This window comes from Chenopodium quinoa, unplaced genomic scaffold (genome assembly GCF_001683475.1).
Source record: "Chenopodium quinoa cultivar QQ74 unplaced genomic scaffold, ASM168347v1, whole genome shotgun sequence".
NCBI lineage: Eukaryota > Viridiplantae > Streptophyta > Magnoliopsida > Caryophyllales > Amaranthaceae > Chenopodium > Chenopodium quinoa.
Genome location: NW_018742817.1, coordinates 3,761,180 through 3,777,908, shown reverse-complemented (window position 1 = coordinate 3,777,908; position 16,729 = coordinate 3,761,180).

Here is a 16,729-nt window from a genome sequence, read left to right as displayed (position 1 = left end):
TTTGCCTCATTCCGAGTTCAGAATCAAAAGTTATGGAAGATTTATGAAACTATATTTTTTTATAAGGCAAGTCAGGCACACATGATTGTTACGCGTGACTCCTAGCTAGAGTTGCGTACAACAACCGAGCGCAACTTTGTTTATTGCGCGCTCCCCCTAAAGTGACGTCGCTTAAACCCTAATCCTAGAGTCCTACACCTATATATAAGGGTCAAGGTTAGATCTCAATAGACTAGAAAACTCAGAAAATTGACCACGAAGTTCTTAAACCCTAATCTCATATATCCTCATATTAATCTTATACTACTCTCATACTACTTTTCATCTCTTTTCCAAACACATTGAACCCTAATTAATTTATTTGAAGTTTTTGGAGGTTAAGGTGAAAGAGGAAGTCCATAAACACGCAAGATGAAGATTTAGCTAAAAGAAGAATGATTAGTTTCCTAAGCACTTAGTTAAATCATTTTTCATTTCTTGCTTAAATAACTTTAATTAATAAATTAGTGTTTCTTGATCATATTAATGAGGATAATGAATTTATGATCACATAGTATTTTTTAGAGTGCTAAGTTTTAGGGTTAAAGAGAGGCAATGAAATTAAAGTGGTATGTGGAATGTGATTTGTGATGGATGGTGGTTATGAAATAGGTTCGGGATCATCTCGCATCTATATCTGCAGTTTTTCACCAGGGAACAGGAGAATGAGGTTTGTTTCATTTTTATAAAATTCTTTTCCATGATCGACACAAGTATTAGACATCGTCTTGAACTCTAGGACCACACCTTGTATGTTGGCCTCAAGTTCTTCGGCTAGGCAACTACTAATCCTTCTTCTCTTCATTCTCGCCTTTCTTCTAAAAATGTCTTTTTTCTTGACTTGTTCCAAGAAAGTGAATTGGAGTTATCTTACTCTACAAAGTAAATCAAAGAATATAAAAAATAACTTTTGTTTTATCACTTAAGAGGTCTAGCAAACACTGCTTTTTTTAAATTGTTCCTATTCACGAAACCATATACCTCTGAGTAATTTTTTTATTCACCAAATACCCATAAAAATTTTCAATATACCCACGAGTTTTTTTGAAAATGTCATAGAATGCCCTTAATGACTAACAGTAGTTAAGTCCTTTAGTCATTAAGGTAAATAAGGCCTCGTGGTAGCCTTTAATTGATTACATTTTAAATCATTTAATTATTTTATAGAAAAAGGAAACCCCATTCTACTGTCATCTCCCACCCTTCGCCGGTGATTGGCCAGTCCTTCCCGTGGCTGGTGCCAGGGTTTCCATTGTCGGCGATCGGCCAGTTCCTACTCGTCGCTAGCGCTAAGCCACCCTCCGCCAACAACTACCATCGTTACAGCCTCACCCTTGCCTACCTAGCACCGATCTCGAAACCCTAGCTGAAAACCACCACCTTAGCCGAAAACCACCCCCCCGAGACCCTAAAATCGTAAAATTGAAACCCAATTTTTGATTTTAGGTTTCGGCGTGGTGGTTCACGGGGGTGGAGATGGCAGTGGGAGGGTCGATTTGGGTTCGTCGACGTGGGGAGGGGGGTTTGGACGCCGGCAGTAGGGAGAGGGGAGGGTTTTTTTTAGGAAGGGGTTTTTAGGAGCGAGGATAGGGCGGTTTAGGGAAGGAAAGAGGTACTGGCGAGTTGGGGTCGTTTTGGGGTGCCATCGGTGCGGGGGTCATGGGCGAAATCCGCGACGAAAGGAAGTGGCGGGGACAGGGTAGTGGCTGGGGCTGGCTGTTGTTTCGAGGTTTTTTGGAATCCTTCAGGATACAAGTCTTGAATAATAGTTGGACAATCGCAGACACCTGCAAAACAATGAAAGTATTTAGAGAGAAAAAGTAGAGAGAAGTTGGAGCAAATTGCTTATGCAGTAAATGAGATGTTTCTATCCACCCCTCCCATCATAAATAATTGGGGTATTTATAGGGGTGGGAATGTGTGCCATCTAGGGTTTAGTGACCTAGAATGGTGTGCTCTGATTGAATTGGCGGCGCAATCGGGTAGGGACAAGTGTCTTTTTGGGGCGCTGTTATGGCGTGTTTCTCGGGATTTGGGCCTCCTGATGTAAGGAGTCATTCAGGTGCTCTCTTGTTTGCCACATGTCATCTTCTTATTGGGGTACGTGTCGCCCTGTTATTGGGCCATGTGTCACTATAGGATTGGACCACGTGTTGGGGGTATTTTTACCCTAAACATTTGCCCCTTAGAGGGGGTGGCTCGTACCATACGAGCCGCCTCCTCTAACTTTCACTCATCTAGGGACGTTTGAGTACCGGGCTGATGGAGCAATTTGATTGGAAGAGGCAGAGTATACCGTCTGCTTGGTTTTGGGAAAGATCCTTTGGGCTAACTGCCTTAATTCGTCCGCCTGATTTCATCTTTGGACCTTAGTCTTGAAATTAGACGGACGAGAGGTGCCGCCTGTAATCAGGTGGGACACCTGTTCTCCGCATTTTTTGGACTGACGGTTTAAATTTGCTAACCTGGCCGTCAATTCTGACGCGCCGTTTGGGCAATCGTACATCTTCTCCTTCCATTTAGACGAAATGGTTTAAATAACTATTTAAGTTTCTAGGTTAGATTTTTTCAAAAAGAGTCCTTTAAGCTTCTGGGCGGGAAAGGTGATTTTACCATTTTTCCCCATAAATTTGCTTATAAATAAGACTTGTTTGACTTTATTATGTCACTTTGAAAATTTGCTATTTTAAGAGAGATATTAGAGCTTTTAGAGAGAGAAAGTGATTTTTTTCCCAATCTTCAAGAGCTCCACCGTGACTTTGAGTTTTCCGGTCAACCTACCAAGATCTTCAAAGTCTTCAAGTTTTATACTCGTATAGAGTTAACCGTCTGCATTTCTTTATTTTTTCCTTTTTCATACTTGTTTTATTTTTTAAACACGAACTGGCACAATACTAGGACTCTAGAGTCTCATGAGGTCGGTCGGTCGTTCGCCTGGAACTGAGGAGTCTAGAGTGGACAGAGACAACTCATCCTCACTTTAGAGTAGTGGGTCCATTTGTAGTGCGTACCAACTCACCCCCACCTATTCTTCTCTGTTCTTGTAGTCGAACATGGCGCGTACGAGACAAACGTACAAGCGTGATGCCGCTAGAAACCCTGACAGTAGTATGGTCAATCCCTTAGTCCCTTATGATCCAAGAAATACGGACGGGGATAGTACGGGTATTACTGTTAGTGGTAGTGCCTGTTTAGTAGTGGAGGTGACCGCCTCCTTTATATGGCAAGAAGCCTAACAAAACACCTCTCGGTCTTCTTCAAGACAAGCCAGGGAGGGAGAGACTGTGTCGTCTGGGCAAAATTCGATATAACGCCTTTCACAATACACCAGTTTGGTCTTAATGCTGTAGAGCTGCCATCTTTTGAAAGGCATCCTTCAACAAATCAGGCGGATGCTAGGTCCGGCTGAGGGGGGTCGTCTGACCCAAATCCCCAACAACTCTCAACACAATCTACCATGTCGGCCAGGACTATGACTAGGATACGTAATTCTGAATTAGCCGACCTGCCCCCTCGCAACGCTCTTCCTTTGGGAAATCAGATGGACACTGATGGAGGGAAGAAAGATAAAGGTAAAAGACCCTTAGTGCCTAAAGGTACCATTGTTACTGATGTTGGCCAGGGCTCCATGGGAGGGAGCTCGACCGAGGCTGCTGCCTTGGACACAGTGTTGTCCTCTAAATTCGGCTCGGCCAAGGCCCCTAAATCCGGACGACGATCAGGCGGCCGAAGAGGACAATGTCGAGAACTTTAAAGACCCGTATGCCTGTATGGTCGACGACGTTGCCTTAGATTTTTTGAACCATAATTTGAGGAGTTCAAAGAATTCCTCTAACTTGGGGAAGGTTACCAAATCGTGGCGACGAGTCGCTCACACTCGGTGGCCGCCTAGGAAGGTAGGAGCCAAAGGAAAAAATGCTTTAGCGTCTATCGCGCCGCCTTAGAGATGTGCCTTCGCTTTTCCCTACATCCATTCGTCTAGGCCCTGCTTGACGAATACAACATCGCCATTTTCCAGCTGGTGCCGAGCAGATGGGTAAACATATTCGGCTATCTGGTGACGTGCCTCAAGCAAGGCATTAATCCGGACGTCCCAGTTTTTCTTGAAATGCACTCCATGGTGCGGCTAGATGTAGAAATGGATGGCTGCTTTATTCTGAATACCCAGAAAGAATATTAGGTGGTTGACCAAAGAAAAACTAGAGTATTACGAACTTAAAGGTTTTCTCACTTTCAAGGAGATGCCTTATTGAGTTCAAATCAAGTGATTTTTCCCAAACCCAAAACTTGTGTATTTATAAGGAAGGGGGCCTTGATCTCCCTTTTCCCATCAATGTGGGAAAATTGCATTTTTCCTCAATTTATTTTAATCAAAAATAAATTAAAATGCAAAGCAATCAACAAGCTCCAAGTGGCATATGGAGAGCATGGGTAGGTGAGGACCACCAAAGGGGGAGACCAAAATCCCCTTGCTCTCCAAGCAAGGCCATAAGACCGGTCCCCACTTTTAACCGGGCTGATCAAGCACACATGGCTGGCTGGCAGCCTGCCTTCACTGCCAAGGCTGCCTAGCTGGCACCTAGCACCAAGGCTGGGCTGCCAAGTTAGCTCGCACACGCATGCGTGTAGCAAGTAGGCCACGCACGCAATGCGGGATGCTGCTGCGATGCGTGCTGCTATGCGAAAGGCAAGGCCCAGCTGTTGCTCCTTGGTGCTGCTACGCTAGTAAGCACGCACATCACACGCACACACAACACGCTGCTTGCGTGCTTATGCTGTGCGAGTGCGATGTTGCTGCGATTCTGTGAGGGGCTGGGTGCTTGGCCTGGCATGCTAGCAAGCATGCATAGCCACAACACGCATACGTATAGCACTATGCTTGCGATGCTTGCATGCTAAGTGCAGCCTAGCTTCGCCCATGCTTGTGGCTAAGTGCGATGCCCACCACGTTAGCATGCATGCGGTTGGTGCCCTTGCCTAGCCTAGCACTCGCATGGCTAGGCCAATGCGATGCTACGGCTTGGCTTGTTCTTGTCGCTTGCTTGATTCTACGTCTCGTCGAATTCTAAATTCGACTTGACTTGTGACGCTCGGTTTCGACGCTCTAGGCTCGATATCCGATGTCTTTGTTCGTAATACTCTAATGACTCATGTAATCCTTCGGATTGATTCGTCGTCAGATCAGTTATTCGATTGGGGTGCGACCCAAAGGGTTCAGTCAAGATTAAGACGTAATATTAATTACACATTAATACTACTGATTGGAAGCGGCCTCCACCTAGGCGTTCCGATCACTTGACCTCACTGAAGAATTAGCTTTCTAATAATTCCGAACCCTTTATCGGAATAATACACTTGTTTCAGCACGACTAGAAGCGTCGATTCTACCGTATTAGAACCAACAATGAGGAATTCAATTTACGGATGAACCGCTTCAATGCCAAACCTATCCAACTTGGACGTGGGATGCACAAACCCACTAAGCCGCATGTCCATCCTGATAACGAATTTCAACTTGACTATTATAAGGTTAAGAAAGTGATTAGGAATGGGAAGTATGTGACCGTGTCGTCCAATTGGATTCCACTAGCTGACTGCCTTAGGAATTCGGTATTCATGTCGACCTACGGCCTATACCGGAACTACCCCAAAGGTGGAACCTTGTGACTTGCCTGTTCAAATGTTTTTGTAACTTGAAAATATTCTAACACTTTCGTGTTCTTTTCAGATGAAGCTCTTGCAATGTTGGACCCCAAATAAAAAGGAGAAACCAACATGTCCGCCTTTAGCTTGGTGCGGTATAAGCTTTGCCAGCAGCAGTACGATCAAGCTAAAGAGGTACTAATGACTTCTCTTTTTTTTTTTTTTTTGGCCGAGCTGGTATGTTAGGAAGAGAATCCTTTCCTACTTCGCTCGGACGCAATTCTTTTCATTATATTGCTGAGCTGGTATGTTGGGAAGGGTGTTCTTCCTAATTTTGCTTGGACACTATTTCTTACTTTGGCTTCATTCTGCTCTTTGTAGGCGTCCACTCCCATGACCAAGAGGATAGCAGATGTTCAATTCTAGGAAGACAACAGCCTCAAAGGCTAAGTCTTCCCCCAATGCGGCCAAGACCACACCGCTGACTACTTCTAAGCAGTCTAAAGAAGACCAACCCCAGCTGAAACCTTATGAGGTTTTCCAAGTCCGTGGATCCGCAAACTGAGGCGGTCCATGATAAAAACTGTTCACATGGGCGAAGGGGGAAGGTCGTCCCCATCCAAAACGACCGGTAACACGGCCTCAACTCTGCATGTCAACGTGATTACTGAATTAGAGTGGCAGAAGGATGCCAATCAAGCGGTTGAAGAGAAACACGGTCGCACCCAAGAAATTGGGGAACAACTGCTTCCCACTCACTTAGTCGGGTTCAACATACCATCCTCTCCATCCTTCTCGAAAGGTATATAAGACACTGGCATGTTTAGTACTTGTATTTTTAACTTCAATGATCTAACTTTTTTCATGGTTGGCACATATATTGCCGAGGAGATGTACATGAAGCTGCCCGGTCAGTCACTTACAAGCGTCGATCGGAAGGTCATCAGGGAAGCCATGCATCGGGCCGTCCCTAGGAAGCAGCGGGACAAGTTCCGCGGCATTGAAAAGGGCTTCCTTAGCCCCATGATTAACTGCAGCGTCGAGGTAACCACCCTTTGTCTAAGCATCAATAGTTAGCTTATTTTTATACTTTTCCCTTCCTTACTCGTTTATGTCCAAATGCAGCTCTTCCTTAGGCTTAGTGCCTTCTTGGATTGGCGGTCCAAGGAAAAAGAAAAGATCAAGGCGGCCTGGGCTGAAATAAGAAGGATCTCCGATGAGAGTACCGGAACACTGGCTATGCAAGAGACCCAGCACAAGGCGACCCTTAACGCACTATTTGAAAATTGGCCCGCCAGACCGAGGACGTTATCAAGATGGGCGATGCCCTTGAGCAAGAGCGACTAGCTCAGGAGACTCTTTAAAAAGAGAAGGAAGAGGTGGAAGCCAACGCTTCTCAATGGAAAGAGGGCTTTGAAGCCTCACAGAAGTTCAAGACCGAGTTGGACTTTAGCCGACAGGTGCTACAAGCGGCTTTGAATGAGATAGACTCCCTCAAACTTGAGGTTGGGCGCCTTAATAAATCCATTGCAGATTTGACTGAGCAGCTCAAGGTGCCCCAGCCAATCGACCTTGAGGAGGCTGTCCGTCTTGAGCACAAGGCCGAGCAGAGACTGAAAAGCCGCTTCTATAAGGCGTTTGCCATGATGGTTGACGTCGGTGAGGTGGCTTACTATCAGGAGCGCTTTGCCCGCCAACTCGACCATGTCTCTCTCAAGGAGGAGTCCGAGGCCGTCGACCTACCCCCTCCGAGTTCATTGAAACTTCTTCTCCCTCTCAAAGCGGTGACGAAGATGATGCTGAAGGTGATGGGGAGGAGGAGGTAAAGAAGCCGGCTAAGACGGACGAGGCCACAAATGCCAACGATGATGAGGCACCGGCTGAGTGAGGAGCTCGGGTCCCCTGCTGTAGTTATTAAGCTTTTTGTACTTTAGTTTTTATTTCCTTGCTTTGAATGATATCAATTTGTGCCGCCTATTTGAGCGGTCTTGTATCATATTTTTTTTATATTGCCGTCTGTTTGAGCGGCTTTTATATATGCAAGTTGATTAGGGGGTTTTCCCCGCCCAATCAGTGTACGCCACGTGGACCAATCAGGTCCTGCCAAGTGTCCTCCATGTGGACCTCTCAGTGCCTGCCACGTGGCATACAACCATTTGTCCACCATGAACCAATGATACCACACCAAGTGGCCTGCTGTTTGCCACCTAGGAAAATGGCCACCTAGGCCCAGTTTCCGGGAAAAGCCCGATCAGCTCTAGGTTGACCTAAACCTTGGATTGGGCATGCTTCCCAAGACTATAAATACCTTCATTAATCCTCATAAAAGGGGATTCGGCAATTAATTACTCTCACCTAGAGAAAACTAAACACACCGATCACTCCTCCCCTTGAGGAACCAGATTTCCCACCTTTACTTTTCCGCACTTATTTACTCCTCAAACAAGTACTAACTTGACCGTCGGAGGCGGAGCTCCCACTACCCGGAGTCTCCGTTTTTTTGCAGGTACAGGCGCAAGGATATCAGTCCCGGAATTGTAACTCTCCCACAGGACATTAGAAAACCCCGAAACATTTTGGTGCCGTCTGTGGGGAGAGTACTTTCGAGATGGCATCACAGTCTGGACCGAATTAAAGCGAGAAGCGTCCTATGGATGACCCTCAGGTCTATAATAACCAGGATACTGACAATGAGGTTGAGGTCGAGACTCACACGACCTCAGACGGGACCTTAAGAGCTCGACGAACTCGTTCGTCTAAAAGGAAGGAACGACAGGATTGCCTGGCTGGATCTAGTAAACCAGCCGACCAGCCGCTTGATCATCAACAGGCTGCCGAGGGATCTGCCCCATCACTAGAAGTGAACTCATAACTTTTGATTAGGGGATTTTTCCCTACCAATCACCATCTGACAAGTGGACCTTTCAGGCTCTACCAAGTGTCCACCACATGGACCAATTGCAGCCTGCCACGTGTCAGGTGTCGCCTAGTCCACCTTGGACCTCTTATGTCATGACACGTGGCTCCCCTATGCCAACTAGGCAAAACGGCCACCTAGGCCCAATCCTTGGAAGAAGCCCAGTCAGCCCTAGGTTAACCTAAACCTAGCATTTGGCACGCTTCCCAAGGTTATAAATACTCTAATTAATCCTCATTAAGGGGGATTAAGCAAATTAATTACTCTCACCTAGAGAAAACCTTTACCTTTTTTCCGCATCTATTACTCCTAAAAAATTACTAACTTGACCGTCGGAGGCAGAGCTCCCACCACCCGGAGTCTCTGTTGTTTTGCAGGTACAGGCGCCCGATTCCAGTCCCGGAATAGTAACTCTCCCGCAGGACATCAGAAAACCCCGAAACATTTTGGCGCCGTCTGTGGGGAGAGTACTTTCGAGATTGCATCAACGTCTGTACCAGATCCAGAAGAGAGGCGTCCAGTGGACGACCCTCAAGTCTACTCAGACCAAGACACTGAGAATGAGGTCGAGGTTGAAGCACTCACGGCTTCAGACGGGACCCTAAGGGCCCGACGCACCCGTCACACCAAAAGGAAAGAACGGGTAGATTACCAAGCTGGACCCAGCAATCCAGCTGGCTCATCGCCTGATCAGCAACAGGCGGCTGATGGATCCGCTCCTATTACAAGAAACGAACTCTTGACTTTTATGAGGGGGTTCAAAGGAGAGATCCAAGAATTAATCAGTAAGAAGACGCTTGCTCCCTCCAATGAGCAGTCGGCTAGGAAACCTTCCCAATCCGGAAGAAGGAAACCTGTACATGGTCGAGAGGCGACTCCTCACCCTAAATCTAGGAAGTGGGAGCCGCCTGTGATTGACTTAACAAAGTACCGCTTCCTCTCACCAGGGAAGAGAAAGCTCATTCGTCATGTACAAGCGGATGGGTCGAAGAAGACATACTCAGATGCTCGGCTGTTGCTAGAGCAGAAGAAAAATGACCGACTGTCAGAGTCGGCCTCTACTTCAGATTTTCAAGATAGTCTGCACAATACCTCCATGAGGTATACACAATCAAATTATGAGGGTCAGACAGGCGGTACCTCCTGTCGGTCTGGATTTCATAAAGATCAGTCGGTACCTAACATGCCATACGTACCACAACAACAATACTTTTTGCAGCCTCCCTTATTTGGAGGGTAGGCGGCAAAAAACGTCCAACCTTTGGACTGGCAACTACGGTTGCAAAGACTTGGAGAACAGCCGTCCGCCTTCTCCAAGGAAATTACAGAGGCCGCCCAGCCGGCCAAAGTTAAGAATGTGTTAGTAGGCGCCTACGATGGCACTACTAACCCTGAAGATCATTTAATAGCGTTCACAAACCTAATGTACCTCCAAGGGTTGGATGATCCCACTTGGTGCAAGTGTTTTCCAGCGACTCTCAAAGGAATCGCCCAACAATGGTTCGGCAACCTGCCAACTGGTTGTGTGAATAATTTCAGGACGCTTGCCTACCTGTTCACCTCCAACTTTGCTATGAACATCCCTGCAAAGAAGACGACCCTTTACTTAGGGACCATTCAGCAGGGGCGAGAAGGAGGGGCTCCGTTCCTACATCAGGCGGTTTAACCTGATGAGGATTCAAATACAAGGGCTGCCAGATGAGGTAGCCTACACTGATTTTTTCAGAGGTCTTAAGGATGGGTCGACCTTCAAGTTTGACTTGGTCCGAAAGAGGGTTGCGACTCTCCAAGAAGCACTGATAGAAGCTGAAGCCTATATACAGGCGACTGATCTCTGCAATACTGGAAAACAGTCGGACGGAAGGAGGTCTGACAAAAAAGAAAGCCGACAAAAGCAATCGGTAAATAAAGATGAGAAAAAGAGGAAAGAAGTCTGGGTGGCCGACTCTTCTGGACAGCCGGCCTAGAAAAAGAAGAGAGAATTTAAACCATACTCTCCCAAGTATGCGTTCAACAAGGATAGCCAAGCTATCCTCAAAGAAATCAAGAGCCGGATCTCAATCGAGAAGCCGGCCCCCATGAAGGGTTCTGTAAGCAATCGGAACCAGGATAAATTCTGTCACTTTCATGAAGATGTTGGTCATAAAACCAATGAATGTATCAGCCTTATGCGTTACCTGGACCGCCTGGCTGAAAAAGGCGACCTTGACTCCTATGTCAAGAAGTCCAAGGGGAACACTTCCCTAAAGAATTAGCAGTCGGCCAAAAAAAATCATCAGCCGGCCGATAGTTTTGATACTGATGACGCAGTCGTCTACACTATAGCAAGCGACTTCTCAGGAGGCGGCCCCACTATCAGGGGCAACAAAGATACTATCAGGCGGCTAGATGTTAATTCTGTTCACCAAGAACGGACCGCCCAGAGTTCATTCCCAGAGATTGTCATCATAGAAGAGGATCTGGGAGGTGTTAAGGGGCCGCATGATGACCCCATTGTCATTCAGTGCAAGGTGGCCAACCAAAGAGTTGGTCGAATTCTAATAGATACTAGTAGTTCCTCTGATCTCATCAGTAGTAGGTGCTTGGCTAAGCTCAAGTACAAAACTGATTGCATACATCCGGTATCCCACCCTTTAGTAGGGTTTGGAGGAGGTGTCGTTGATATACGTGTTTTATACAATGGTTTTCCCCGGTTTTACTTAGTAATTTTATATGGTTTTGAGCTCTACGGAGCCATTTCTTGCTAACAATCTCTTCTTTAGTGTATTCGATTGTTTTAGTAAGCTTTTCAGGAATATGAAGCGTTTCTAGGCAATTGGACGTGTTTTTAGTAGATTCGGAAGAGTTGATAGCCAAGAACTGCAATTTATGTGGAGTGCCCGACCGGGCATGGCTTGCCCGGGCAGACCGGGCAATGAAGAGTTCACAGGAAGAAGCCCAATTCTGAACGGTGCAACGCGCGCCCGATCGGGCAGGCTTCGCCCGGTCAGACCGGGCGATGAAGAAGTCAAGTTATGAAGATGCAATTCTGGAAACGTGTTACGCGCGCCCGACCGGGCGAGGTTCGCCCGGTCTGACCGGGCAAAGAAGGAAAACTGTCGTATTTTACGCAGCCTTCCTCCGCCCGATCGGGCGAGGTTTGCCCGGTCTGACCGGGCGATGTTCAAGATTGCGCGATTTCAGCTATTTCCGAATTTCTATCTTTTGAGGGTATAAATACCCTTTTGTAATTAACTTTTAAAGAGAGTTTTTCATTAGTTTTTCTCCTTAAGCCCTAGAAAACTCTCAAGAACCCTAGTTTTATTTCCTTTAAGCAATTTCAATCTTTTAATCCCAGATTAATCAATTGTTCATCAACAATTTGAGTTCTTTCAATTGGAGTAATTGGTATTTATCTTACTTCACTCTTTTCTGATATTCACTGTTCTCTAAATATGTTTTCTTTACTGTTTCTTGTTTTTGAACTTGATTTTGATTTTATTATGATGTGTGAGTAGTTTCCTTAATCCGGGATCTTGCTAAGCCCGATTATGATTGATGTATAAAGTAGATCTTTAAATTCCCCAATAATAATCCCAATTGACATGCTTAATTGATTGTGTTTATGCCAATACTAGATTAGGAATAATTAGTATTGTTATCATCCCTTTGTTCTTATTGCAACGGAAGTTGGGTATTAACGGGATTAGGTTATTCCAATTAAGGGTTTGAAGATCATCACGGAAGTAGATGATTGAATAATTAGGAATCTAGGCATGGTGTTTAATGTCCCTTATTCGCTTGATTCCACGGAAGTAGGCTTGATAGTTAATTTGGGAAGCCATTGATAACTTGGAAGAGACCTTTGGTATTATTATTAGGGATTGCTTTTCTTCTTGTCAATTGATTTATATATTGGGGGTAGATTTATTAGTTTATCAATCATAATCGTGGTAATGCTTGATCTTGGATGCTTTAGTTTATTGATTAATATTTCCTCTAGTTAATTGTGTTATTTAATATATTAGTTGATTATTATCATCCATTATTGATTGGTGACGTGCTTAGTGATTAATTGAGTCTGATTAATTGAATGAACCATAGTCTCTTGGGATTCGATCCTTACTTGCCCTACTACACAGTTAGAAGGAATAGTTAGGTTATTTTTGTTAGGTACGCGATAAGCCTATCAAATTTTGGCGCCGTTGCCGGGGACTAACGGTTTCATATTGATTTTCCGTGATTCGTTTTTACTAAGCGTTGTTTGTTGCTTCGGCTATTGCCTCCTGTGTTTTTGATGTTCTTTGCCTAGTTCTTTGTTGTATGCAAACACGTCGCTCAGGGTCAGACGACTTAGTGCCTCTCGATTCAGAAATTGAAGCGACTGCAAGAAGACGAAGAAGTAGAAGAAGAGCAGGTAACAGAAATATGGAAGACCAAGCAACAAAGTCTCTTTTGGAGTACGGTATCCCTGACACAACAACCGGACTCCTTTCTAGCATTGTTAGACCACCTATCACCGCTCAGAATTTTGAATTGAAACCGCAGTTTATTCAATTCATATCCAATGATTCATTTACTGGCACACCTCTTGATTGCCCAGTGAATCATATAGATGGTTTCTTGGAAAAGTGTGACACTATGAAGCTGAATGGTGTTACAGATGATGCTCTTAGACTTCGCCTTTTTCCATTCTCATTACGGGATAGGGCGAAGGAATGGTTAAGAGATGAGGGTTCTGGTTCCTTTGATACATGGGATAAACTAGTAAAAGCTTTTCTGGTCAAGTTCTTGGGACAAGAAAAGACTGCAAGATTAAGGAACGAGCTATCCACTTTCAGGCAATCAGATGAAGAATCCTTATATGACGCATGGAGGAGATTCAAGAGATTACAGAGACAGTGCCCTCATCATGGCATACCTGAATGGATGTTAATCCAAACCTTTTATAACGGTCTAACCCATGAATTCCGGATCTATATCGACGCCGCATCTGGAGGCTCCCTTTTAACTAAAAATCCAACCGAAGCAAAGGAGCTGGTTGAGAAGATGTCAGCCAATGACAACTATCACCCAGGCGGCCGAAATAGTGTCAAGAAAGGAGGTAAATTAGATGTTGATGCTCTAACTCTTTTAACTAGTTCTGTGCAGGCACTTTCAAGCAAGTTCGATAGATTACAAACTGGATCTTCTAATAATGTGCTAGAAACTTGTCAAATGTGTAATACTCAAGGTCACATCGCACCTAATTGCCCACGAAATTCGAATGAGGTATCAATTGAGGAAGCCAATGCCTTCTACAATTCCAACCCTAAAAGACCATACGATCCCCATTCTAATACTTATAATGAAGGTTGGAAGAATCACCCAAATTTCTCATACAAAAACACCCAGGCTCAGCAAAATCCACCTCCGCCCCCACCTCGAAACAACAATTATAATCCACCTGGTTTTCAACCAAGACCACCCCTAGTACAACAACCCATGCAACCTATGCAACCACTCCCTCAAAAATCCAATCTCGAACTAATGATGGAGAACTTCATCAACACCACAAATAATTCCATCCAACAGTTACAAGCCCAGAATAAGCTCATGGAAAATCAAATAAGCCAACTTGCTCATCAAGTCGGCCAATCTTCAAAAACACCAGGTACGTTTCCTGGCCAAACAGAGCAACCACAAAAGGGGCACATGAATGCTGTAATTTTAAGGAGTGGAAAACAGTTGGAAGACCTTCCCGTAAGGGAACCATCAACGATAGATATTGAGGGAATGAGTGAAAAACAGGGGATTTTGCAAAATTCTTCTTCGCCCGGTCAGACCGGGCAATGTCCGCCCGATCGGGCGCGAGAAGCAGTCGACGAAAAACAGGGGACTGTGCGAATTTCTTCTTCGCCCGGTCAGACCGGGCAAGGTCCGCCCGATCGGGCGCAAGAAGAAATTCCAGACAAACAGAAGAACATAAGCAGCTCTTCTTCGCCCGGTCAGACCGGGCAATCACTGCCCGACCGGGCGGGAGATCCAGACAGCCTAATTCCAAGGAATGATGTTCAAGAAAAGCCACGGGAACCGATCCCACCTCTCGCCCCATACATGCCAAGAGTCCCTTTCCCACAGAGGTTAGCCCAGGCTAAGTTAGAGAAAAAGTACGGTAAATTTCTAGACATCCTTAAGAAACTTCACATTAATATACCGTTCTTGGATGCAATTTCTGAAATGCCTTCTTATGCAAAGTTTTTGAAAGACATGCTATCTAACAAGAAGAAGCTTGCAGAGAATGCTACTGTTTCTCTAACTGCAGAATGTAGTGCCATTCTGCAAAACACTCTTCCTAAGAAACTAGGTGATCCAGGCAGCTATTCAATCCCAGTGAAGCTCGGAGATATAGAGATCAATAGAGCGCTATGCGATCTTGGTGCAAGTGTAAGCCTTATGCCGCTCTCCATCTGCGAAAAGCTTCAAATGGGTGAGCTAAAGCCTACAAGGATATCTCTGCAACTTGCAGACAGGTCAGTTAAATTTCCCCTCGGTATACTTGAAGATGTTCCATTGCGAGTTGGTAAATTCTTTATTCCATGTGATTTTGTTGTTATGGAAATGGAAGAAGATGCCCATGTCCCTATTATTCTTGGTAGACCATTCTTAGCTACTGCAGGTGCAATTATTGACATGAAGAATGGGAAAATAACATTTGAAGTAGGGGATGAGAAAATGGAGTATTCATTACTGAATGCTATGGGAAATCCGTCTATGGGTGAGACTATTTGTCAAGTGGATGTCCTCGATGATCTACAACAAGAACAACTTCCCCTGATCAAAAAGGAAGATGCTCTTGAAACGGTGTTGATAGGGAGTATCCATGATGAAGATTGGGAAGTAAGGGAGTACACGAGGCTACTAGAAGACGCAAAAGCTAATCCAATCATCGCTCCAGTCAAGGAAGTCCTTAGTACATCGAGTGTTGGGGAGAGTTCGACGCCTCCCGAGGTAGAGTTGAAACCCCTTCCATCTAATCTTAAATATGCATATCTTGGTCCTAAAAATACATACCCTGTTATTGTTAATGCTGAGCTTAATAACATTGAATTAGAGAAACTTCTCGCTGTTTTAAGAAAATATAGAAATGTTATTGGGTATACCATTGATGATATCAAGGGTATTAATCCCTCTTTTTGTATGCATAAGATCATTCTTGAGGACGATCATGCCTCCTCTAGAGAACCTCAAAGAAGGCTAAATCCAACTATGATGGAGGTAGTCAAGAAAGAGGTTCTCAAATTGCTTGCTGCAGGAATAATCTACCCTATCTCAGATAGTAAGTGGGTTAGTCCTGTACAAGTAGTACCAAAGAAAGGAGGTATGACAGTTGTCAAGAATGACAAAGGCGAGCCTGTTGCCACAAGAACTGTTACAGGGTGGCGGATGTGCATTGATTACAGACAATTAAATAAAGCCACCCGTAAAGATCATTTCCCCTTGCCTTTCATTGATCAAATGCTCGAACGATTGGCTAACCATTCCTTTTTCTGTTACTTGGATGGATATTCCGGTTTTTTTCAAATCCCCATCCGCCCTTGTGATCAGGAAAAGACTACATTCACATGTCCATATGGCACCTTCGCATATCGCAGAATGCCATTCGGACTGTGTAATGCCCCAGCCACGTTCCAACGGTGTATGATGGCTATTTTCTCAGGTCTCATAGAAAATTCTATGGAAGTTTTTATGGATGATTTTTCTGTTTATGGTTCATCTTTCGATATTTGCCTTGATAATCTAACAAAGGTGCTCCATAGATGCCAGGATGTCAATCTGATATTGAACTGGGAGAAGTGCCATTTTATGGTACAACAGGGAATCGTTTTAGGCCATGTAGTTTCAAACAAAGGGATTGAGGTGGACAAAGCCAAAGTAGAGGTAATAGAGAAACTTCCCCCTCCAAATTCTGTGAAAGAAGGAGAGCAAGTCCTTCTATTCAATTCAAGGTTGAAACTATTTCCAGGGAAACTCAGGTCAAGATGGTCGGGCCCTTTCACGGTCTACAAAGCATATCCTTATGGCACCATTGAATTATGGAACAACACCGGGGGCACCTTCAAAGTCAATGGACAAAGGGTGAAGCACTATCGAGCGGGAGATCCTATTGAA